This window comes from Hemitrygon akajei, chromosome 29 (genome assembly GCF_048418815.1).
Source record: "Hemitrygon akajei chromosome 29, sHemAka1.3, whole genome shotgun sequence".
In the NCBI taxonomy this organism is placed as follows: Eukaryota; Metazoa; Chordata; class Chondrichthyes; order Myliobatiformes; family Dasyatidae; genus Hemitrygon; species Hemitrygon akajei.
This window is the reverse complement of record NC_133152.1, coordinates 32,569,463-32,592,528: the sequence shown is the minus strand read 5'-3', so window position 1 is coordinate 32,592,528 and position 23,066 is coordinate 32,569,463. Positions and strand designations below refer to the sequence as shown.

The 23,066-nt window shown below is 40.5% G+C and overlaps 1 protein-coding gene across 3 annotated transcripts in view; it reads right to left on the bottom strand.

Annotated features, from left to right (window-relative positions):
• Window positions 1–23,066, bottom strand: part of acot7 (acyl-CoA thioesterase 7) — a 273,337-nt gene that overhangs the window by 213,107 nt on the left and 37,164 nt on the right. The gene's annotated exons all lie outside the window — the stretch shown is intronic.

Sequence of the window (23,066 nt, the reverse complement as noted above, 5' to 3'; positions counted from 1 at the left end):
AAGAAGGTCATAAACTAGTCCAGCACTATTTCTTCATAGAGCTCCTATACCAGTAAATACCATCTATCAGTCACACAGATCAGCTGCCGTATCATTATCAATGAGATAGGGTAAGATTTGTGTGGAAGTCTCACAACAGAAGAACACAAGGAAGTAATTCAGACTGGGATTACTGCTAGCAGTCAGCTATTGCCAAACTTTTGAAAGTACTGTCTTTCCCAACTGGAATTAAATCCAAGGCTCTATTTATTGTTGAGTTGAATGCAAGAACTCCTTTGCCACCTTTTGATGAACTGTCCCTGCACACAATTCTTGTCAGTTAATGCTGCTATTTTGTTTAATGTATTGTTTGTAGGATGAATTGAACACAGAACAGTACATCACAGGAACAAACCCTGTGGCCCAGAATGTTGTGCCAAAACTAAATGCATAAGGAATCAAATGCCCAACTAAACTAATCCGCCTGCCTACACCATCTCCATATTCTTCCAATTCCTTCACAGTCATGTGCCTGCCTAAGAGCCTCATGAATACCTGTATTGTATTTGCCTCACCCAACACTCCCAGGCACTAATTTCTAGGCACCCACCACTCTCTATGAAAAAAATCTTGCCCTGTACATCTTCCTTGAATTTACCTCCCTCTCAGCTTAAATGCAAGCCCTCCAGTATTAGACATTTCAACTGGATACTGGATGTCTACTCCATCTATGCTTCTCATAATCTTATATAGTCTATCAGATCTCCCCTCAGCCACCACCACTTCAGAGAAAAAAGTGTCCAATTCTCCTTATAGCACATCCCCTCAAATCCAGGCAGCACCCTGGTAAACCCCTTCAGCACCGTCTCCAAAGCCTTGATGTCCTTTCTATAATAGGGTAACAAGAACTGAATGCAATATTCCAGATACGGTCCAACTAGAGTTTTATATCTTGCAATGTAACTTCCTGACTAACTCAGTTCCTCGTCTAATACAGGCGAGCATGCCAGATGCCTTCTTTACCTCCCTATCTAACTGCATAGCCTCTTTCAGAGATCTCTGGACTTAAACAAACACAATATACAACCTTGGAAAGAGAGAAAAGGAACCTCATCTGTAGTTGCTGGTACTAAATGGGCATGACAGTATTGACCACTAATTGCCCTCCCCTTCCCAAATGCCTCTGCTACTCACAGTCCACTAATTTGATTCCATCAGAGTTGCAGAAAGAGTCCACTGGCTCTAAATACAGATCTCGTTGTCACAAAGTAGTGCCAAAGAACATTACAATTAATAAACTTAAAGGCAACATGGGATCAATAAGAACTTCCTTGCTAAGTAGTCAACTCTGACAAGCCAAAGAAAATACATGATCCCAAGAAGTTTAAATGCATGAGCAGGGTCAGATTTAAAATGGAGCTGAAGAAACTTTTTTCCACGCAGAGAATGGAAGGTATAAGAAATGAGATGCCAGAGGAAGCCTTTGAGGCAAGTGCATCAAGTTCATCAAAGTTATAGATGTCATGCCAAATCTTAGCAAACTCCTAAGGAAGTAGAGGTGTTGCTGTGCTTTCTTCATAATTGTATTTATGTGCTGGGGCCAGGACAAATCCTCTGAAATGATAACATCAAGGAATTTAAAGCTGATGACCCTCTCCGCATCTGATCCTCCAATAAGGACTAGCTCATGGACCTTGGTGTTGCTGACACTGAGAAAGAGGTTGTTGTTATGGCACCACTCAGCCAGATTTTCAATCTCCCTCTTAAATGCTGATTCGTTATCATCTGAACCAGAGGGGATAATTTCACTCAACTTCATTTGCCCCATCACTAAACTGTTCCCACAACCTATGGACTCACTTTCAAAGACTCTTCATCTCATGTTCTCCATATTTATAGCTTATTTATTTATTATTATTTCCTTTTTCTTTCTTTCTTTTGTATTTACAGTTTGTTGCCTTTTGCACACTGGTTGTCTGCCCTGTTGGTGCGATCTTTCATTTATCATGGTTATTGGATTTATTAAGTATACCCACAAGAAAACAAAACTCTTAATATTACAACTTTATGAGATATTTACATACAGTAGGTACACGGATAGAAAAAGGTCTAGAGGCAAATAGGACTAGTTCGGATGGACATCTTGGTAAGCATAGGCAAGTTGGGCTGAGGGTCCTGTTTCCATTCTCTCTGACTCTGTGACAAGGATATTAAAGCTGCAGGTGTTTTGACTTATAATTTATCCACCAAAGGTTAATAACTTCACAAAGAGCCTCAGTTTAAATTCCCATTTCCAAGGGAAAAAAAGACACAAAATAGTGATTAAAACCGAAATGCAAGAACTTCTGCAGAAGCTGGAAATCCAGAGCACTCCTCTGACCTCTCTCATTAACAAGGTATTTTCCTGCACAGAACTGCCACTCACTGGATTTTTTTTGGTTTTTCACACCATTCTCTGTAAACTCTAGAGACTATAAAGCGTGAAAATCTCAAGAGATCAGCAGTTTCTGAGATACTCAAACTACCCCATTTGTCACCAACAAGCATTCCACAGTCAAAGTTACTTAGATCACATTTTTTCACCTTTCTGATGTTTGGTTAAGCAACAACTGAACTTCTCGCAACACACACAAAATGTTGGAGGAACTCAGCAGACCAGGCAGCATCTATGGAAAAGAGTAAACTGTTGGCATTTTGGACCGAGACCCTTCAGCAGGACTGGATCATATTCTTTTCCATTGTTGCTGTCTGGCCTGATGAGTTCCTGCAGCAATTTGTGTGTGTTGCTGCAGATTTTCTTGTGTTTGTGACCTGAAGCTCTTGGCCATGTCTGCATGCTTTTATACATTTGAGTTGCTGACACATGATTGTAGGATTAGATATTTGCATTAATGAGCAGGGGTACAGGCATGCCTAATAAAGTGGCCACTGAGTGCGTATTTAATTACTCTAATTTTCAAAAGAGTGGCAAGTCAAGGGTATTTGGCCTGACCTCAAAGAAAGCTGCCCATAAAGATCAAGGGATTTGTGTGGCAAGTTCGTTTTTTCTGTCACCATTTGCTGTCAGGCACAAATTCCTAGTGTCCAGCAGTCATGTTGTCAACAAGCATGCTGAGCAGCCAATCACATTCAAGTATTCCAGCAAGACAGCAAGCCAGCAATGAAAAAAGCACAATTTCACTAAATGAGTTGAGTTATGTTGGCAGTTGTGCAGAGAACATTCAGGCCTGGACTGTTAAGTGGAAGTAACAGTCATGCCACAGAAGTGCCAGGAAATGATTATGATTGGGCAGCGAAGTGGCACAACTCATAGATTCGCTACCTTACTGTTTAGGTAATCCAGGTTCAATACTGACTTTGGGTCTGTCCATGAGTTTGCATGTTCTTCCTTTGACTACACGGGCTTCCCAAAGACATCTACGTTGTTAGATTAAATGACCACTGTATACTGCCCCTTGAGTTTAGTTTTATTCTCTTGGAGATAGGAATGACTGTTTAAATGCCAGAGTGCAACCAATAGTAGACCAATCACAGATTTACAATTCTTTTTCTTTAATTATACTTTAAGTTGTAATTTATTACAGTCAAGTAGTTCAAGACATCCTGAGATGAAGAAAGTGACATATAAATAGGAATCGCCCTTCATTTCCTTCCTCTACTCTAGTAATTTGTAAAATAAAAACACAGCTGAATTAGCACAAGAACTGGAGCACCTGAATCATTTCTCTGAAAGGAAGCAAAAGCCCTCTTCAAGGAGCATCAGGCTGCTTGAAGAATTTAGAAAGGAATTAAATCTGTGCAATTCATTGGCCTTGAACAAAAGGTAGAGTTTGTTTTCCCTCTTTTGGTGAATATTCAAGTCTCGATTTCTGCCTCTCCTTTAGGACAACCAAGGTCAGGCTAACACCTAGGGAACTAGAAGCACAAATCTAGTTCATTATCAGTCCACTCACACCTGGTCTCAAGCAAGAATGTAAATCCATGTAGCAGTCCTTTCATTTATTCAGAGATACAGCGAGGTAACAGGCCCAACTGGTCCAGAAAGCCCTCACTGCTCAGTTACACCCTTGAGACCAATCAACCTACCAACCTGTACGTCTTTAGAATGAGGAAGGAAACAAGAACAACTGGAGGAAACCCACGTGGTCCCCACAGGAAGAAAGTACAAACTCCTTTTAGTCAGCGGCAAAACCAGGTCATTGGCACTGTAATAGCATTATACTAACCACTCCACTAAACTATGCCAGCTCAGAACCTATTTATTTAACCTTGTTTTTAACCAACATCTTTTGATCTTTTATTTTCATGTTTATTTTATTTGTATTTTTTTTATTTTCACGTTTGTACTTTATCCCGTTGTTAAGCACTTTGGACTACCTGCTCCAGGTGGACATTGGTGGTGTAGGACCTACGCTAGCAATGTCCAACTGGGACTTGCGATCACAAGAAAAACAATTAAGACGTGGTTAGATTGGACACCCCCTTCACGCACTGATGCCGCTCAATCACTGGCAGCATCACAGTCCACAGCAAATCCAGCTCCTTCAGTTTCTCTGCCAACAAGCAACTCGCTGATGGGGTAATCCTGCAGTACTTTAAGTTCTTAATGTCCAGCAGGGCCTTGCGATTGTAAAAAAAAAACGCATTTAAAAGAGGCAATAACAGCTTTGGTTGGCTCCAGAGAAGCCACAGCGTCCGAGCGTGCTGCCGCCTTACTGAAAGGCGAGATATCGTGTGCCTCTTTAAGTGCTGTTCACTTCAGCCACTGCCTGTGGGAGTGAGTTTCACATTCTCACTGCCCTCTGGTAATTTTGTCAGCATTCCAAGCTGGATTTCTTTGGAAAATTTATTTATAGTGCAAATATTTCAGGAGCATTGATGTCTCAGCTTATTAGATGGCACACGTAGAAATGTCACAGCTCATCCTGCTTTTTGTGACTTCCCACTCTGTTCACCTGGAAATTGGATACTTATCATTGGATTTCACCTTTTATTGACAAGGTAAATCTTTGCTGTACAAACAGTCATTGGATCAGGACTATAAGACGTAGGAGCAGAATTAATCCATTCCACCAATCAAGTCTGCTCTGCAATTCCATCATGGCAAATTTATTACCCTCTCAACTCCATTCTCCTACCTTCTCCCCATAACCTCTGACACCCTTAATAATCAAGAATCTATCAACCTCTACTTTAAATATGCCCAATGACTTAGCCTCCACAGCCATCTGTGGTAATTAATTCCAAAGATTCACCACCATCTGGCTAAAGAAATTTCTCCTTATCTCTGTTCTAAAGGGACACCCTTGTATTCTGAAGCTGTTCCCTCTGGTCCTAGACTCCACCACGATAGGAAACATCCTCTTCACTTCCACTCTATCTAAGCCTTTCAATATTCAATAGGTTTCAATGAGATCCCCCCTCAGTCTTCTAAACTCCTGCGAGTACAGGTCCAGAATTATCCTCCTACAAAAACTACTGAAAAATGGACAAAAGGTATACTAGAACCAGTCTTGGGGAAGTTTACAGCTAGAACAGTTTCTGGAGTAGAACCTGTCCTGTAAGGTCTCTGACAGGACAGACTCCATGCAACTTCCCACAACCAGCTGTGCATTCATCAGTCTGTCAGCCAAAGGGCGTCAGACTTACAGAACCAACATTCAGCAAGAACATGCACTGTGGAGGAGAAAGAAACTGCGAGGAGGAGGGTGACAGACACTATGTTTAATGAGAGAGACCTAACATCTGATCAGTGAGCAAAATGTCAGAGCAACACTAATACAGCTCGGGGTGTTGGAGTGCGGAGTTCAATCCCGGCATCCTCTATGAGGAGTTTGTGTGTCCTCCCCATGGCTGTGTGGGTTTCCTCCGGGCACTCCGGTTTCATCCAAAATTGTGCTGGTCCATAGGTTAATTAGTCTTTGTGAATTGTTACGTGATGAGGGTGGGGGGCTTTGCTGGGCGGTGTAGTTCAAAGGGTTATTCTGCACAGTATCTCTAAGTAAATAAGTCAAAAAGATTTCTATAAATAAGTTATTATTATTGCAATAACTTATTTACAATTGGTCATTGTGAATTGTCCCAGGATTAGGCTAGGATTAAATTGAGGGATTGCTAAACAGCGTGGCTCGAAGAGCTGGAAGGGCCTTTTCCATGCTGTGTCTCAGTAAATTAATAAATTATTACCACACCTAACAGAAGCTACTGGTCTCTAGGGGTGCATACCTGGCACTGTAACTATTACAGCACGTTGAGGACAGAAGGGACTGGAGGTACTGGAACCCAGAACAAAATCTGAATGCTGCAAGTATTCAGTGGGTCAAGTCAGCATATGTGGAGACAAAAGGTATAAGATGATGTCTCGGGTTGATACTCTGCATTAGTACTGAGAAAGAACAGGAAAGGTTGCCAGTATAGAAGAGAGTGAGATAGAGAATGGGAGATGATAGGTGAAACCAGAAGGGGAGAAGTGATAGGCAGATGAAAGCAGGTGAGGGAGCAGGTATGTAGGGAGGTGATGAGAATACTAGAGGAACTCAGCAAGTCAGGATTCTGTGTGCTTGTGTGTGTAAAATTGTAAAATCTATCTAACTGTGTCTTAAATATATTTCATGAGATAGCCTCTGTTGCTTCAGTGGGCAGAGAACTCCACAGATTCACTGTTGTCTGGGAAATGTAGTTCTTCCTCATCTCCATCCTAAATCTATTCCCCCAAATCTTGAGGCTACGTCCCCTAGTTCTAGTCTCACCTACCAGTGGAAACAACTTTTCTACCGCTTTCTTATCTATCCCTTTTATAACTTCACTGCACGTTTCAATAAGATCGCCTGTCATTCTTCTGAATTCCAGCGAATATTGTCCCAAGCAACTCAATCAGTTAATTGCCTCACCTCCAGAATCTATATAGGAAGGATTTGATAAAGCTGGAGAGAGTGCAGAAAAGATTCACAAGAGTATTGGAAAGATTGAGTTATTAGGTGAGATTAGAATAAAGGAGAATAACAGGAGACTTTACAGAGGTTTATAAAATCAGGAGGGTCATAAATAGGGCAGAGAATCACAATCTTTTCCCCAGGGTAGGGGACTCTAAAACTGAAGTGCCTAGGTTTATAGTGAGAGGGGCAAGATTTAGAGGGGAAAAGTGGGGCTGGTTTTTCACACAAAAGCTGGTCAGTATATGGAACAAGCTGCCATTGTTGAGGCAGGTACAATAACAACTTTAAAAAACAGTTTCTCTGGAAAGGCTTAGAAGGTTTTGGGCCAAATGCTGACAGATGGTACTAGTTCAGTTGGGGCATCTTGTTCGGTTGGGTAGATTTCCTCCAGGTGCTCCAATTTCCTCCCACAGTCCAAGGATGTACCGGTTGGTAGGTTAATTGGTCATTGTAAATTATCCCCTGCTTAGGCTACGATTAAATCGGGGGATAGCTAGATGGCACGACTCAAAGGGCCAGAAGGGTCTACTCCGCACTGTATTTCAATAAATAAATAAAATTTGAAAATAAAACATCTCTTAGAACATGAATAGATGTACTGAGGTGGAGGAGCGTGTGGGACCAAGGACTGGCAGATCAATGAATTCAGAAGTATAAGTGAACAGAACATACTACAAGTCAAGTTAAATTGACTGCATTTAGGACATGTCAAATGGAAGGGTTTTTTTTTTACAGTGTATCAGAAATATGCTTAATTCACAAATTCTGAAATTGCCTATTTTATTGTGAAAATAATTCTCACATGAACAGTTGCTCCAATAATAATCTCATCAGTAAGTTACAGAAATAAAATAAATGTGTGAAAGCAATCAAAACTCGTCAGCCAAAATAAAGGTTTTCCAACAATAGCCATTATAGAATTAACAAACGTCCCACAATGAATCAACTGCACAACTTCAGGTAGCACAATATTATACCATTGATGGGATCAGAATGTCATTACCCTCTTCATTATGTGCAGTTGCCTCCTCTTGTTGGGCAGCAATGCATTGAAACTGCATGCATCATTTTTGAAAGGGCATTCTGTTACATCTTCTCAGTGATGTTTATAAATGCAAAATGAGTAGCATAAACTGCAAATTCAACACATACTGAGTCTACAATTATTTTATTTAGCATGCTGTATGGAGTATGCCCTTCTGGCCCTTCGAACCACGCAGCCCCAGCAACCGCACAATCTCGATTAACCCTAACCTCATCACGGCAATTATTGGCAATTTACAGTGACCAAATAACCTACCCAGTACATCTTTGAACTGTGGGAGGAAAGGGGAGTTCACAGGGAAAAGCCGCAGATTCTACAGGGAGGACGTACAGAGACTCCCCACAGAACAGCTCTGGGATTGAACGCAGAACTGTAATAACATCACACCAACCGCCACGCTACCATGGTGCCCGAATTACTGCAATGCAGCACCATGTAGTACAGGTCCCAACAGCTGTAGTCTGTATAAAGATCCCAGTGGACAGTACACTAGCTCCAAAACAGGCTGCTCCAAACTGATCCAGCGTCCAGACCTATTCAAAAGCTCAGTGAATGATGCTTGGTATTGTCTTTAAAAAAAAATGCAATGAACACTGCAGTCCCTTGGGCTCAATATAAATCAAACTGTTAGCAGATCCAATCAGTTGCCACAAACCTTGTCTAAGCCAAGAAAACACAACCTTGCTGCACAGTCAGCCCTGCATGAAAATGCACCTGTCTTCGCATTCGAACAGTTGTGTAAAACTTGGTTGTTGAATGTGGAAGCACAAGAAAAGCAGCTTCACTTTAAACAGCAGCTAATCAAAGATGAAGCTTTCAAGGATATCCTGTGGCTGTGGTAAGTGGACAATACGAAGATAGGTAGTGTTGAGGAAGCAGGGTCTGCGGAAGGACTTAAGACAGATTAGGAGAATGGGCGAAGAAGTGACATACGAAATATAGTGTAGGGAAGTGTACTTTGGTAGAAGGAATAATGGCATAGACTAATTTCTAAATAGGGAACGAATTCAGAAATCAGCAGTGCAAAGGTACTTGGGAATCCTCGCGCAGGATTCCCTAAAGATTAACTTGCAGGTTGAGTCGGTGGTATGGAAGGCAAATTTGGAGTATCGTGAGCAATTTTTGGCCCTTTTTCTAAGAAAGGATGTTCTAGCATTCTAGAAGGTCTGGAGAAAGTTCACAAGATTGATTTCGGGAATGAAGGGATTAATGTATGAGGATTGTTTCACAGCTCTGGGCCTGTACTCACTGGAGTTTAGAAGAATGAGCGGGGATCTCAGTGAAACCTCTCAAATAATGAAAGCCTAGGCCAAGGGTTCTCAACCTGTGGTCAACAGACCCCTCGGTTAATGGTATGGGTCCATGGCATAAAAGGTTGAGAACCCCTGGCCAAGATAGAGTAGATGCGGAGAGAATGTTTCTTATTAGTGGAGAGTCTAGGAACAGAGGGCACAGCCTTAGAATTGAGAGATGTCCCTTTAGAACAGAGATGAGAAGGAATTTCTTTAACCAGAGGGTGGTGAATCTGTGGAATTCATTGCCACAGATGGCTGTGGAGGCCAAGTTACTGGGTATATTTAAAGCAGAGGTTGATAGGTTCTTAATTAGTAAGGGTATCAGAAGTTACAAGTAGAAGGCAGGAGAATGGGTTTGAGAATACTAATAAATCAGCCATGATGTAGACTCAATGGGCTGAATGGCCTAATGCTGTTCCCATGTCTTACGGTCCAATGGTTTGTATTCATATAGTGCCTTTGTACCCTTCATAAAGGGTGTGTCACTATGAGCATTGATACTGTTAATTGATGCATGGTAAAAGGCTATGAGGCTAAGATAGCAAAGGGTGTCTGTGCCTGTGAAGTTAAACTGTACCTCTTCAACAAAGACTGGGGAGTAATCCATAGTAAAAATGGGAAGTGACATGACAACCTATCTCTTAAAAAAGGATTGCTTTGATCTGCTGAAATCAAATTAATTTTTTATTAATAACTTTCTCAACTAGGACTGGGAGGAATAGTTTCAGAATAAGGGATCACGCACTTAAGCTGTAGTTAAGGAGGAATTTCTATGCCTAGAGGTACATGAAAGGATAAAAAATGAATGCATGGGGAGGAGTACAGAACAGAAAATGTAAGAGGAATGCTTGGTTAAAAAAGATCAAAATCTTGAAGGGTTTTAACAGAGGTCAAAAGCCTTAAACTAAATGTGAAAAATTCCCAAGATATGACACAGTTAAAATAATTATTAGCTAGCTCAAGTGTGAATGCTACTGAAATTTTAGATAATATATTTACTATCTTTCTATTCAAACCTTCACTATAGAAAATAGAATAATATTAGCCTTCTATAATAGTACTGTATAACTTTTGACACCTTAAAGTCAAAATTCATTAACAGCATATGCATTTTAAAGTATCCCAAGCAGTTCTATTGGAAACTAAGGAATGATAAGACATCCTGAATGGTGGGACTTTAGTTTCCAGATTAGATGATCAGTCAGTGATATTAAAATATCTGATTGATTATTTGAAGATCAAGGGTGACCTGGATGATATCTATTCCTCATGAAACATCACAAAAACACATTATCTGGTCATTTAACTCACTGTAACATGTGATGCTCTCCTATTTCTAAAGTGCCGCTTTATTTCCCACATTAGAAAATTGCCATACTGTAAATGTATTTCATTAGGTATCAGGCACTTTAAGCTATCCCAACATTTGTGAAAAGCCATCTACTGTTTATTCGTTTCTTCTTTCATTAAATTCACTGATAAGAAAAAAATATTAAATTCATTACATCCTAAAAAAATATGAATTTATCATCATAAACATTTTTCACAATCAAAGGACATTCCAAAAGTGGTTGACGTGGGAAACACAGCAATTCGAGTCATTGCTTTTAAGGAGGCAAACTTGAGTGTCAACTTACATACTTCACAGTAAGAGGTGACAGAAGCTGTGTGAGGGAGGGATGTTAGCCTGGAAATTGCTTCTTAGTTACTGCCTTAAGATATCTAATAACTCTGAGTAAAAATATATTGTGTTTAGTGATTCGTCCAAAAGAGGAAACAGCATGTTCTTCCTGCTATGTAGAAGTTTCTTATTAACTTACCTGGTCAAAACAGGTATGAGAAGACGGAATCTTGAGCTCACAATCTGCCCGTTATGACCTTCCACCTTGTTGACTACCCTTACCACACTTTCTCTATTACTATAACACTTTATTCTCCACTCAATGAGAGTGTGCTGATATTGGAGAGGGTTCCAAGGAGGTTCACAAAAATGATTCCAGGATTGAAAGGCTTGCCATATGAGGAGCATTTGATGGCTCTGGGCCTCTACTCATTGGAATTCAGAAGAATGAAGGCTAACTTCATTGAAACCTATCAAATGTTGAAAGGCCTTGATAGAGTGGAGAGGAAGTTTCCAATGGTGAAGGAGACTAAGACCAGAGGACACATACTCAAGAGTCGAGGGACGTCGTTTTAGAACAGAATTAAGGAGAAATTTCTTTAGCCAGAGAGTGCTGAATCTGTGGAATTTGTCCACCACGATGGCTGTGGAGGACAAATCGCTTGATAAAATTTATGGCAGAGGTTGATAGATTCTTGTTTAGTCACAGTATGAAGGGATACAGGGAGAAGATTGACACTGAGAGGGAAAATGGATCAATGGGCCAAATGGCCTAATTCTGCTCCTATATCTTATGGTCTTGTACATCAGTGCACTCTTAATCTGTATGGACGGTATGCAAGACAAGTGTTTTTACTTTACCTTGGTATTTGTGACAATAATAAACCAATTTAAAATTTTAAACAAAATCAAGATAGGGCATCTTAGTGATGTGTGTGATACTGAGAGTACCAAGTTATTAATTGAAAGGATAGAATCAAGCAGCAATAACTACATGTGGTTTAACAGGATTTGTTACTGTTTTCTAAAATCTGGCATTAATTGTTAACAAAGGCAGCAAATATTTATAAGGAAACTGAAAAGCATTCAGAAAATGCAATGCTGAGAATTATGTTCAAAATGCTTACAGTATCATGCAACCTGGTTATCAAATGGCTCAAGAAATATTAAGAAATAAGACACCTCTCAGAACAAATAGGAAAGAGGAGATTGCAGAAATTACATTTGCATTGTATTTAATTGATTGATTGAGATTGCTGACTTGAAATGACAAGGTGAAATATTGGTCACACATTTACAAGAGATTCCTTTGTTCAATGTTTTAATGGAGGCAAGAAGCTAAAAAACAGGTTACAGGAATTTTGTACAAATATACTAAGTATTCATTCATCAATTTTGATTTAAGTTATTAAATCCCATATTACATGCAGTACATGCAATAAAAGTTTCCATTTCACAGGCACTGAGTATTACTAGAATAGAAATTATTTATAATAGAGCCAACTAGGTATCACAGGAGCATAAAGCCTGTGAATTCTGATTGTAGATTACTGAAATCCACTAAGCCTGAGAATGACTCCACCACCTAGTGGAAGCTAACAGTAACTACTACAGGTTCACAAAGAAATTGTCTGAGCAATTTCAAATACATATATTGAGAATAGCGGGGTGGAGATACTTCTGTCAAAGGAGGGGTAAGGTGCTCCTTCCCTCTGCTAGCCGGCAGGTCACCCTTGGGCAATATGCAGCGCCTGCTTAGCCCCCACCCCTCCAATCAGGGTCACATGAAGCCACGGAAGCAGGTAGAGTGAATGGTCATATGAGCTGCTGGTGGATATCACAAGTCCTGGTTTTGTGTCCAATGACACCACCAGGCAGACAATCTCTGAAGGATATTAATAATGGCTCGGGTCACCCATCTTGTAAAGACACTATCTAAAGAAAGGCAATGGCAAACCACTTCTGCAAAAAAAAATTGCCAAGAACAATCATGGTCATGGATAGAGAAAAGAATAAGAACAACAGCTGAAAAGACAGATTAAAAATAATCGGAAGACCATGATCACCAATGTCATGACACAGCACATAATGACGACAATGATGAAGGCACTGTGACGTCTGGCATTATTTGGATAGTATCTCTTACTAATGAAGCACAAAGTGCCTTGGCCTGGGAATTAAGGTCTGATGGGTAGATAAAGGCAAATGGACTGAAATTCCTATTCGCACTAAATACCATGAGTAGAACATTTTTCATTGTGGAGATTTTCCTTTTACTTTTTGGCCTCTCCCTCCATATTCACCTCCCTTCCCTTCACCACCAAAAATAACAAATGTGGGCCCATGGGACCTTGCAAAAGCCTTACTGAAAGTCTGCATAGACTATATGCAATAGTGACTTTATTAGGTACAACTGTCTATTAATACAAATACCTAATCAGCAAATATCTAACCCTAATCTTGTGGCAGCAACTCAATGCATAATACCCTGCAGACATGGTCAAGAGGTTCAGTTGTTGTTCAGAACAAATATCAGAATGGGGAAGAAATGTGATTTCAGTGACTTTTACCGTGTAATGATTGTTGATGCCAGATAGGGTGGTTTGTATATCTCAGAAACTGCTGATATCCAGGGATTGATTAATTATTATTTTTTTTTTAAACGCACAACGGTCTCTACAGTTTACTGTGCGAAAAACAAAACAAAAATCCAGTGAGCGACAATTCTGTGGGCAAAAACACCTTTTTAATGAGAGAAGTCAGAGGAGAATGGCCAGACTGGTTTAACTCAAATAGCCACATGTTACAACAATGGTCTGCAGAAAAGTGACTCTGAATGCACAACATGTCAAACCTTGAAATGGATGGGCTACGTAGCAGAACACCATGAACATACACTCAATGGCCACTATATTAGGGATAGGAGTATCAACTACACTGCCCTCAGCAATATATTTTGTAACCTCTTTGAAAAAGTAGACTACCTCTGATTGATGCTGAAAGGCCAGTATTAATCATGTCCCTCAAATTTGTTCACAATAACAGGTTATAATTACTTTATCCCTGCTACCCTTCTTGATTAAAAGTACATTTGCTGTCAATAAGTCCATAAGACATAGGAACAGAATTAGGCCATTCAGCCCATTGAGTCTGCTCCACCATTCCATCATGGCTAACTAATTATCCCTCTTCACCCCATTCTCCTGCCCCCAGTCATGCCAAGTGTAAATGACAAAGAGGTTTTTATCATTTTAATATTGCATCTAAGTTGGACAACACACAGAAACATTATCATGTTGAATCAATGCATTTGTTGAATGAATATCAAAGCCAATTCTGTTCTCAATCATTCCAAAACCAGTGAATTACTAATGTGTCCATAATTCAAAAACATTGCTCAACTGGCAATCTCCTTCATAATTTTTGAAAGGTGCCTGTCATTGTGCGCTATTCCGCATTCTGAAGGTTAGTATAGTGTCAATATAGTGAGAAGAGTGAAGAATGGTTCATATGGTGTCAGGTTATAGCAGATCCATATATCCAAATGACACTGACTTTGGGTGTGCTAAATGGTCTATTCACCATTGCAGAGCAATAATCGCTCACTCATTCAGAAATATGAAACTATAAAATCCAGAAGAATTTATCTTCCTGCAAGTTAGGACATAAAAGGACTGAAAAATGGGCCTGTTGCTATCAAAATGTAACCCATTGTAAATCAATATGATTTCATTCAAACTGAACCACATAAAGAGTAAAGCACACAAAATCCTGGAGGAACTCAGCATGTCAGGATCATCTATGGAGAGGAATAAAGAGCCAACAATTTGGGCTGAGACCCTTCAGCAGGACCACATGAAGGTTTGTGTTAGCATTCCACATGATTATTTCTCATACATAGTTCTAGAAATTGGCCACACGATGAAAGAAATATAAGCCTGAAGTTCCACTGGGATAAACAAGGAATAATGCAGACTCCAGAGAAAAATGAATAAACAGTCAACATTTCGAGCCAAGACCTTTCATCAGGACGGGAAAGGAAGAGGGAAGACACCAGAATAGGAAGGAGAGGGGAGGAGGAGGAAGGGTGACAAACTAGATGGTGCTAGCTAAAGCCAGGTGGGTGGGGAGGGCGAGATGAAGTAAGAAGCTTCCTCTCACCTTTTCTTCTCAGCTACCTATCATCTTCCTTGATGCCTATCCTTCTTTGCTTTCTTCCATAATCCACTCTCCTCTATCAGATCCCTTCTTCTCCAGCTTTTTACCTTTCCCACCTATTACCTCCCAGCTTCTTACTTCATATCCCCTCGTCCACCCACCTGGCTTCACCTATCACCTTCTAGTTTGTCCTCTTTCCCTTTCCCGATCTTCCTATTCTGGCATCTTTCTTCTTTCCAGTCCTGATGAAAGGTCTCAGCCTGAAATCTCAACTGCTTATTCATTTCCAGAGATGCTGCCTGACTGCTGAGCTCCTCCAGCATTTTGTGGGTGTTGTTCTGTATTTCCAGCATCTGCAGAATCTCTTGTGTCCAGATAAAAATGTCCATTAGGCTTACCGCTTGCTTCAGCCTGAAATGAAACACCCACATTAAATAAACTGATTTTCAGTTTGTACAGAAAACTTACTGTGGTTTATCAACAGGTGGGTTGTACAATTGCCAACTGAAACTTCTAGCTAAGCATCACTGTGTTAATGACATCAGCGCTGTCAGGGGTAATGCACTCGCTATTAATTTAGAACAGATAGTTCATATTCATGGAATTCAGTTCCACACCATGAGGTTCAGGAACAGTTCTCACCCTTCAACCACCAGGCTCCTGAACCAAGGTGGGCAACTCCACTCACCTCAACATTGAACTGATTCCATAACATACGGACTCACTTTCAGGAACTCTACAACTCACGTTCTCAATATTATTATTTACTTATTTTCTTTTGTATTTGCACATCTTGTCTTTTGCACAGTGGTTGTTTGTGCATTTTTTCACCAATTCTATTGTATTTCTCTGTTCTACTGTGACGCTTACAAGACAATGAATCTCAGGGTAGTATATGGTGACATGCGTACTTTGATAATATATTTAATTTGAACTTTGACTTTAAAAGACATGGAACTGTGCTTTACTTTTCTCAAAACATCTTACAACCAACAAAATGCTTTTGAAACACTGACACCATTGTATATTTGGGAAGTGTTACAGCCAACTTGTGCATGGTAAGCTCCCAAATACGACAACTTGATAAGGACCAGATCATCTGCTTTTGCAAATATTGATAGAAAGGCGAACATCGACCACAAGAAAAGGGAGAAACACCCATTTCTTTGGATAGTACCATGGATTCTTCAATAACCACTTGGGAAGAAACACAAGGCCTTGATTTAACAGCAAGTTTAAAAGAGTACAGTACTCCCTCAATGTTGTATTGGAATCGAAGCCTGAAATGTCTAAAGTGGGATAAGCCTGCAGCCTGCTGGCTCAGAAATGTCTACCAAACAAACCATGGCTGAAGGGTAGAACAGATGCCGGTACAACCATGATATTTATGCCATTCACACTGTGGCATGGGTCCAGCTCCCACCACAGCTCATGTGTTCATATCACACCAGATTTTATCTGTAGCAAACAGTTCAGCACTTCGCATTTTTCATCTCTTAAAATTATGCATTATGATCTCAGTCAATCAATCAGAATGGCGCAGAGCCTGCGCATGGTATTAAAAATCAGATCAGAAACTTCATATTAGCAGCACTGAAACTACTTTATTATCATTATTCAATTATTAATGGAGCTGAATAAAAGTAATGTCATTAAGGAATTTCAATTCTACATCTTTTGAATTCAAATGTTCCTTGAATATGAAGTATCAAATCAATAAGGCTCGTAAAACAAATCCTGTCAATCGCAGGAAGAAGCAAAATAATTCACAAAATCAGACAATAAATAATGTAACAAACATTTTAACCATTTCAATGCTGAACAAAGTAGTCATTCCATGTACTTATCCTGATGTGTGCTGTAGCTATTACTGGGCTCTCCGTTTCCAATTAAAATATTCCGCTGTACAGAATCTGAACTATTTAATGATTCAACTGATTGTTGGATATCTACATAGTATTTCTTATCAGCAACACAAAGGCTGAAGTGTTTTGGAGATGTCTGTGTGGCTAGGTCCTCAATCCTAGCTCTGCGTCAGATAACTACAAATCTGAGCCCCACTCTGGGACTTATTCACATCTTAACACTGGCACAATTCAATGGTTCAGTTTAATGTCAGAGAATGTTTACAGTATACCACCTGAAATCCTTTTCGTGGGCTCCACAAAAAAGAAGAAAACAAAAATGAATAACAGAAAAACATTAGAACAATACTAAAACTCCTGCATTAATGAAGTCAGGTTTTCTGATAAGTTAACTAAGCATCATTGCTGTCTTTCAGTGATTCAGGTGGCAAATAAAATGCCTGTGAATCAAACAACTTGCAGCCTTTCTCCTCTCCTGCTCTATTTTCCTTCCTCAAGTAGTGAGAGGCTCAGGGGTCATTTCCTTCCCTGCCAACTGTGCATCAGGAGGGGTTTGATGGAGGGTCTCAGCCTGAAAGCTGATTCCTTTCCATGGATGCTGCCTGACCTGCTGAGTTCCTCCACCATTTTGTATGTATTACTATCAGTTTCCAGCAACTGAATTGAATTGATTTGAATTGAGTTGACATTATTTCTTACATCCTTAACATGCATGAGGAGTAACACTCCATCTGAATGCGCAATGTGCAGATTATAGTAATTTGTAATGAATAGCATGTACAGTAAGATATATAACAAAACAGTCAATATAGCTTAGAACTACAATTGTGTCAGTGTGAATTAATCAATCTGATGGCCTAGTGGAAGAAGCTGTCCCGGAGCCTGTTTGGCCTGGTTTTAATGCTGCAGTACCGTTTCTTGGATGGTAGCAGCTGGAACAGTTTGTGGTTGGGGTGACTCGGGTCCCTAATGGTCCTTCGAGCCCTTTTTACGCACCTGACTCTGTGAATGTCCTGAATAGTGGGAAGTTCACATCCACACATGTGCTGGGCTGTCCGCACCACTCTCTGCAGAGTGAATGAGGGAAGTACAGTTCCCATACCAGGCAGTGATGCAGTCAGGATGCTCTCAATTGTGCCCCTGTAGTAAGTCCTTAGGACTTGGGGACTTATGCCGAAATTCTTCAACCGTCTGAGATGAAAAAGGCACTGTTGTGCTTTTTTCACCACACAGCTGGTATGTACAGACCAAGTGATTCCCTGTGCTTCTTTCACAAAGTGCTCAATTTCAGAACCTTCAGAAATTAGCAAAATAATGAGAGCTTCAAGAATATCCAAACTTTAGTTGCCAAAATATTTGAGTAGGAAAATCCTATTCAACATTCATGTTTATTTGTCACATGTACATCGAAATGTACTGTACAGTGAAATGAAATTAATTGCGTCAACAACCAACACACTCAAGGCTGTTCAAGGGTAGCCCAAAAGTGTAGTCACACAGAGATGTAAGTGAGGCTTTGAGGTGAACAATATTTAAAAATTCTTCCTTGCTGCTAGATGCCAGACATGCACAAGATATTGGAAATGCAATATACCACTCCACAAAGACCACTAGTTCTTCATGGAGAGGTTTTTAACGGCCAAGTTTGACAGTAGAAGAAATTTCAACACCCATTTTCTATTGCAAGGTTATTATGATACTCTGAAAGTAATAACAATCCTTTCTGATTTTAGTTGTCTGTAACAGTCTGAACTAATTTCACTGCTGAAAAGAGCTCTTAACTGAAGTAATGCACCAGAAAGTCGGAAGCAGCTGGTGGCTGAGTTATGAGGACCTGCCTCATGCAGAGATAAAATACCCCCCTTATACTAAGGTGGACAGTGAGCTCAAATGCAGACTGTGATTGCATCACGTGGTTTCAGTTCTAACAAACACCACATGCCATCAAATCTTACTGGAATCTCATTAGGGAAGAAAAGGTTTGAGATAATCCCCTGAATAGTGGCTACTATTGAGAAATATACCTGACATAATCATTATATATACCTGCAACATAACCACTATATATACCTGAAATATAATCACTATGTATTAGCTATTTACTATACTATGTAATCACTTCGAGGTACTGAATATTAATATGTATTATTTTACTAGACACATTTTGCTATGTGTTGTTTTCACTAGATACTTTGTACTCTTTTAGCTGCATATTATGGCACTTACAGAACACCTGTTTGGTTAGCAGCACTATTAGCTGAGATGTATCCCATGTATTACACTCAGCCTTTGTTTAGTACGAGATAACGGTGGCGGACAGGATGCTGCGAGCAGGAATGTACTGTGAGGGAGGTTGTCTGGAAAACATAATCTTGGCCACGAATAAGACCCCAATGCGAACGGGTGAAATATAATGGTGGCGCACCGAGGGCTAGGCAAGAGCGATTAATTAATTAATATATAGATGATATGCAATTAAAACTTGATTGGGTATGCTGATGAAACCGAAATGTAAGTGAGATAAGAAATTACTATAAAGAATGCTGTACACCGGAGCTCGGTGGGCTTTCGGTGACAAGTTCATTGATTGCCTCAGCCTTTGTTTGCAAATAAAGGTTTAATTTTCTTGAAGAATTGTCTGTGTCTCCAGGTCATTTCAAGTAACCACGACACTACACAGCGTCAGATAACAAGTTTAAGTTTCTGTGCTGGTATCATAATGTTCTGAAATGCAGGCCTGGTTCAGCCATCTGGACCACTCAAGGACAGGTATAGAATACGGTGTAGTCTTCTGCTTCTGTAGCCTATCCGTTTCAAAGTTTGATATACGTTCAGAGATGCTCTTCTGCACACCACTGTTGTAATGTGTGGTTATTTCAGCTATTGTCACCTTCCTTCAGCTTGAACCAGACTCCTCTGACCTCTCTCATTAACAAGACATTTTCATCCACAGATGTAAGCATGAATATATATATATATATATATATATATATATATATATACACACACACACACACACACTGCCAATCAACTTCCCAGCTCTTAGCTTCATCCCTCCCCCTCCCCCTCCTGTCTTCTCCTATCATTTCGGGTCTCCCCCTCCCCCTCCTAAATCTCTTATCTCTTTTTTCCGTTAGTCCTGAAAAAGGGTCTCGACCCGAAATGTCGACTGTACTTCTCCCTATAGATGCTGCCTGGCCTGCTGCGTTCCACCAGCATTTTGTGTGTGTTGTTTGAATTTCCAGCATCTGCAGATTTCCTGGTGTTTTCATCCACAGAACTGCCATTCACTGGAATTTTTTTTTTTGTTTATCGCGCCAGTCTCTAAATTCTAGAGACTGCTGAGCATGAAAATCCCAGGAGTTTCACTATCATTCCACAAAGTCACTTAGATAACATTTCTTCCTCTTTCACGATGTCTGTCCTAAAGAACAACTGAACCTCTTGGCCATGTCTGCATTCTTTTATGTAATGAGTTGTTGCATCAGAAATGGCTGATTAGATACTTGTATATGTGTACCTAATAAAGTGGCCACTGAGTGTACGCTGTCTGTAAAGCACAAAGTTATAATTTCCCATTAAGTATTACTGGTTTATATGTGTTATGATGGTAGCCTTAGAAGTCATTGCAAGATATTTTGATATTGTAACCCTCAGGTTCAGCCAGCATGCATTTGTCTAGGGGAAGACAGCCTCTGGCCCAGCCAAACTGAGAAATCTCGTTTGTGTGGATGCTGCATGATGTGTCGCCCAGTTACAAATTCATACCACAAAATATCAGAGAGTACACCATATGCAATTAAACGAATGAACTTTATAAATCTTAATCTGACTATAGGGTTAGTAAAGAAAATAAAAAGAAAAAAGGGCCCATTTTAATGAAACAGTCTAACGTGCACACTGAAGCTCACAGTTCCATCCATTCGTTCCCTGTCGACCTTCTCTGAGCGTCACTGACCCTCAAACCCTCGCTCCGAGTCCAACTCGTCTGGCGGTCTACCATCTCTCTCCATTCATGTCTTCTATCTTCGTCTCTCGCTGACAAAAGACCGTGAATCCCTTCTCTCAGACCCACAAGAAAGAAACAACGTCCCTCTCATTGGATGGCACACATTCCAAAGCCACCGTTATCTCTAGTCATATCCCAAACATTGCTGCTACAGAGAAACCATTACATTAATAGTGAAACATTACAGAGAGGCCATTACATTTTCAGTGAAACCTTACAGCGCATTACAATATATTTCTAAGAATTTTGCACATTTGCAGAGATATCATATCTGTTCCTGATTTTCCCCACACATTTCCCTAACTCTGCCCGAGATTTTGCTGTGTCTACACCACCCTTTAACCAGAGGGTGGTGAATCTGTGGAATTAATTGCCATGGACAGTTGTACAGGTCAGGTCATTGTGTATATTAGAAGTGGATGTCAACAGGCTCTTGATTAGTAAGGCCATCAAAGGTTATGGAGAGAATAAAGGTTGAGAGGGATAATAAATTAGCCATGATGGAGTGGTGGAGCAGTGTTGATGGGCCATATGATCTAATTCTGCTCTTATTTCTTATGGTTATGTTTTATATATTGGTTCTTTTGTAATGCAGACTAGAAAAGGCACTTACTGTGATTACTTGCACCTCAAACTCATAACTCGCCAATGAGAAACAGGCCCTTTGGCCCATCTAGTCTGTGCTGAACTAGTCCCATCAATTTTCACTAGGTCATACACCTCCATCCATGTACCTATCCAAGTTTTCACTTCAATGTTGAAATCAAACCCAGATCCATCACTTCCGTTGGCAGCTCATTCCACAGTCTCAGCACCCTCTGAGTGAAGAGGGTCCCTCTCACATTCCCCTTAGACATTTCACCTTTCGCCATTAACCCATGACCTCTAGCTGTAGCAACACACTCAGAATGCTGGAGGAACTCAGCAGCATCTATGGAAAAGGGTACAGTTGACGTTTCAGACCAAGACCCTTCATCAGGACTGCAGAGTGAAAAAAAATGAGGCGTCAGAGTTAGGTTGGGGGAGGGGAAGAAGAAACACAAGGTGATAGGTGAAACAGGGAGGAGGGGAGGGGTGAAGTAAAGTGTTGGGAAGTTGATTGGTGTAAGAGATACAGGGCTGGAAGAGGGGGTATCTAATAGGAGAGCACAGAAGGCCATGGAAGTAAGAAAAGGGGGAAGAGCACCAGAGGGAGGTGATAAGCAGGTAAGAATATAAGGTGAGAGAGGGAAATAGGAATGGAGAATGATGAAGGGAGGTGGGGTGTTACCGAAAGTTCAAGAAATCGATATTCATGCCATCAGGTTGGAGGCTATCCAGGCAGAATATAAGGTGTTGCTCCTCTAACCTGAGAGTGGCTTCATCATGACAGTAGAGGAGGCCATGGACGGACATGTCAGATGGAAATGAGAAGTGGAATTAAAATGGATGGCCATTGGGAAATCCAGCTTTTTCTGGTGGACTGAGCATTGGTGCTTGGTGAAGCAGTCTCCTAATCTACCTCAGGTCTCAGGTTGGAGGAGCAACACCTTATATTCCATCTAGGTAGCTTCCAACCTGATGGCATGAACATCAACTTCTCGAACTTCTGATAATGCCCCATCCTTTCACCATTCCTCATTCCCTTTTCCCTCTCTCACCTTATCTCCTTACCTGCCCATCACCTCCCTCTGGTGCCCCATCCCCTTTTATTTCTTCCATGGCCTTCTGTCCTCTTCTATCAGATTCACTCTTCTCCAGCCCTGTATCTCTTTCACCAATCAACTTCCCAGCTCTTTACTTCACCCCTCTCCTCCTCCAGGTTTCACCTATCACCTTGTGTTTCTTTCTCCCCTCCCCTAACTTTCTAAATCTGACTCCTCATCTTTTTTTTCTCCAGTCCTGATGAAGGGTCTTGGCCCAAAACATCAACTATAATTTTTTCCATAGATGCAGCCTGGCCTGCTGAGTTCCTCCAGCATTTTGTGTGTACTGCTTCCACTTCCAGTATCTGCAGATTTTCTCTCATTTGTGATGGGACCTCTAGTTGTAGTCTTAACCAACCTCAGTGAAAAAAGCCTGCTTTCATTTACCCTATCTATATCCCTCATAATTTAGTATACCTTAATTGTTAACATTAATAATGTGAAACCAAAGCTCAAAAAGCTAGAGTCCTAGTG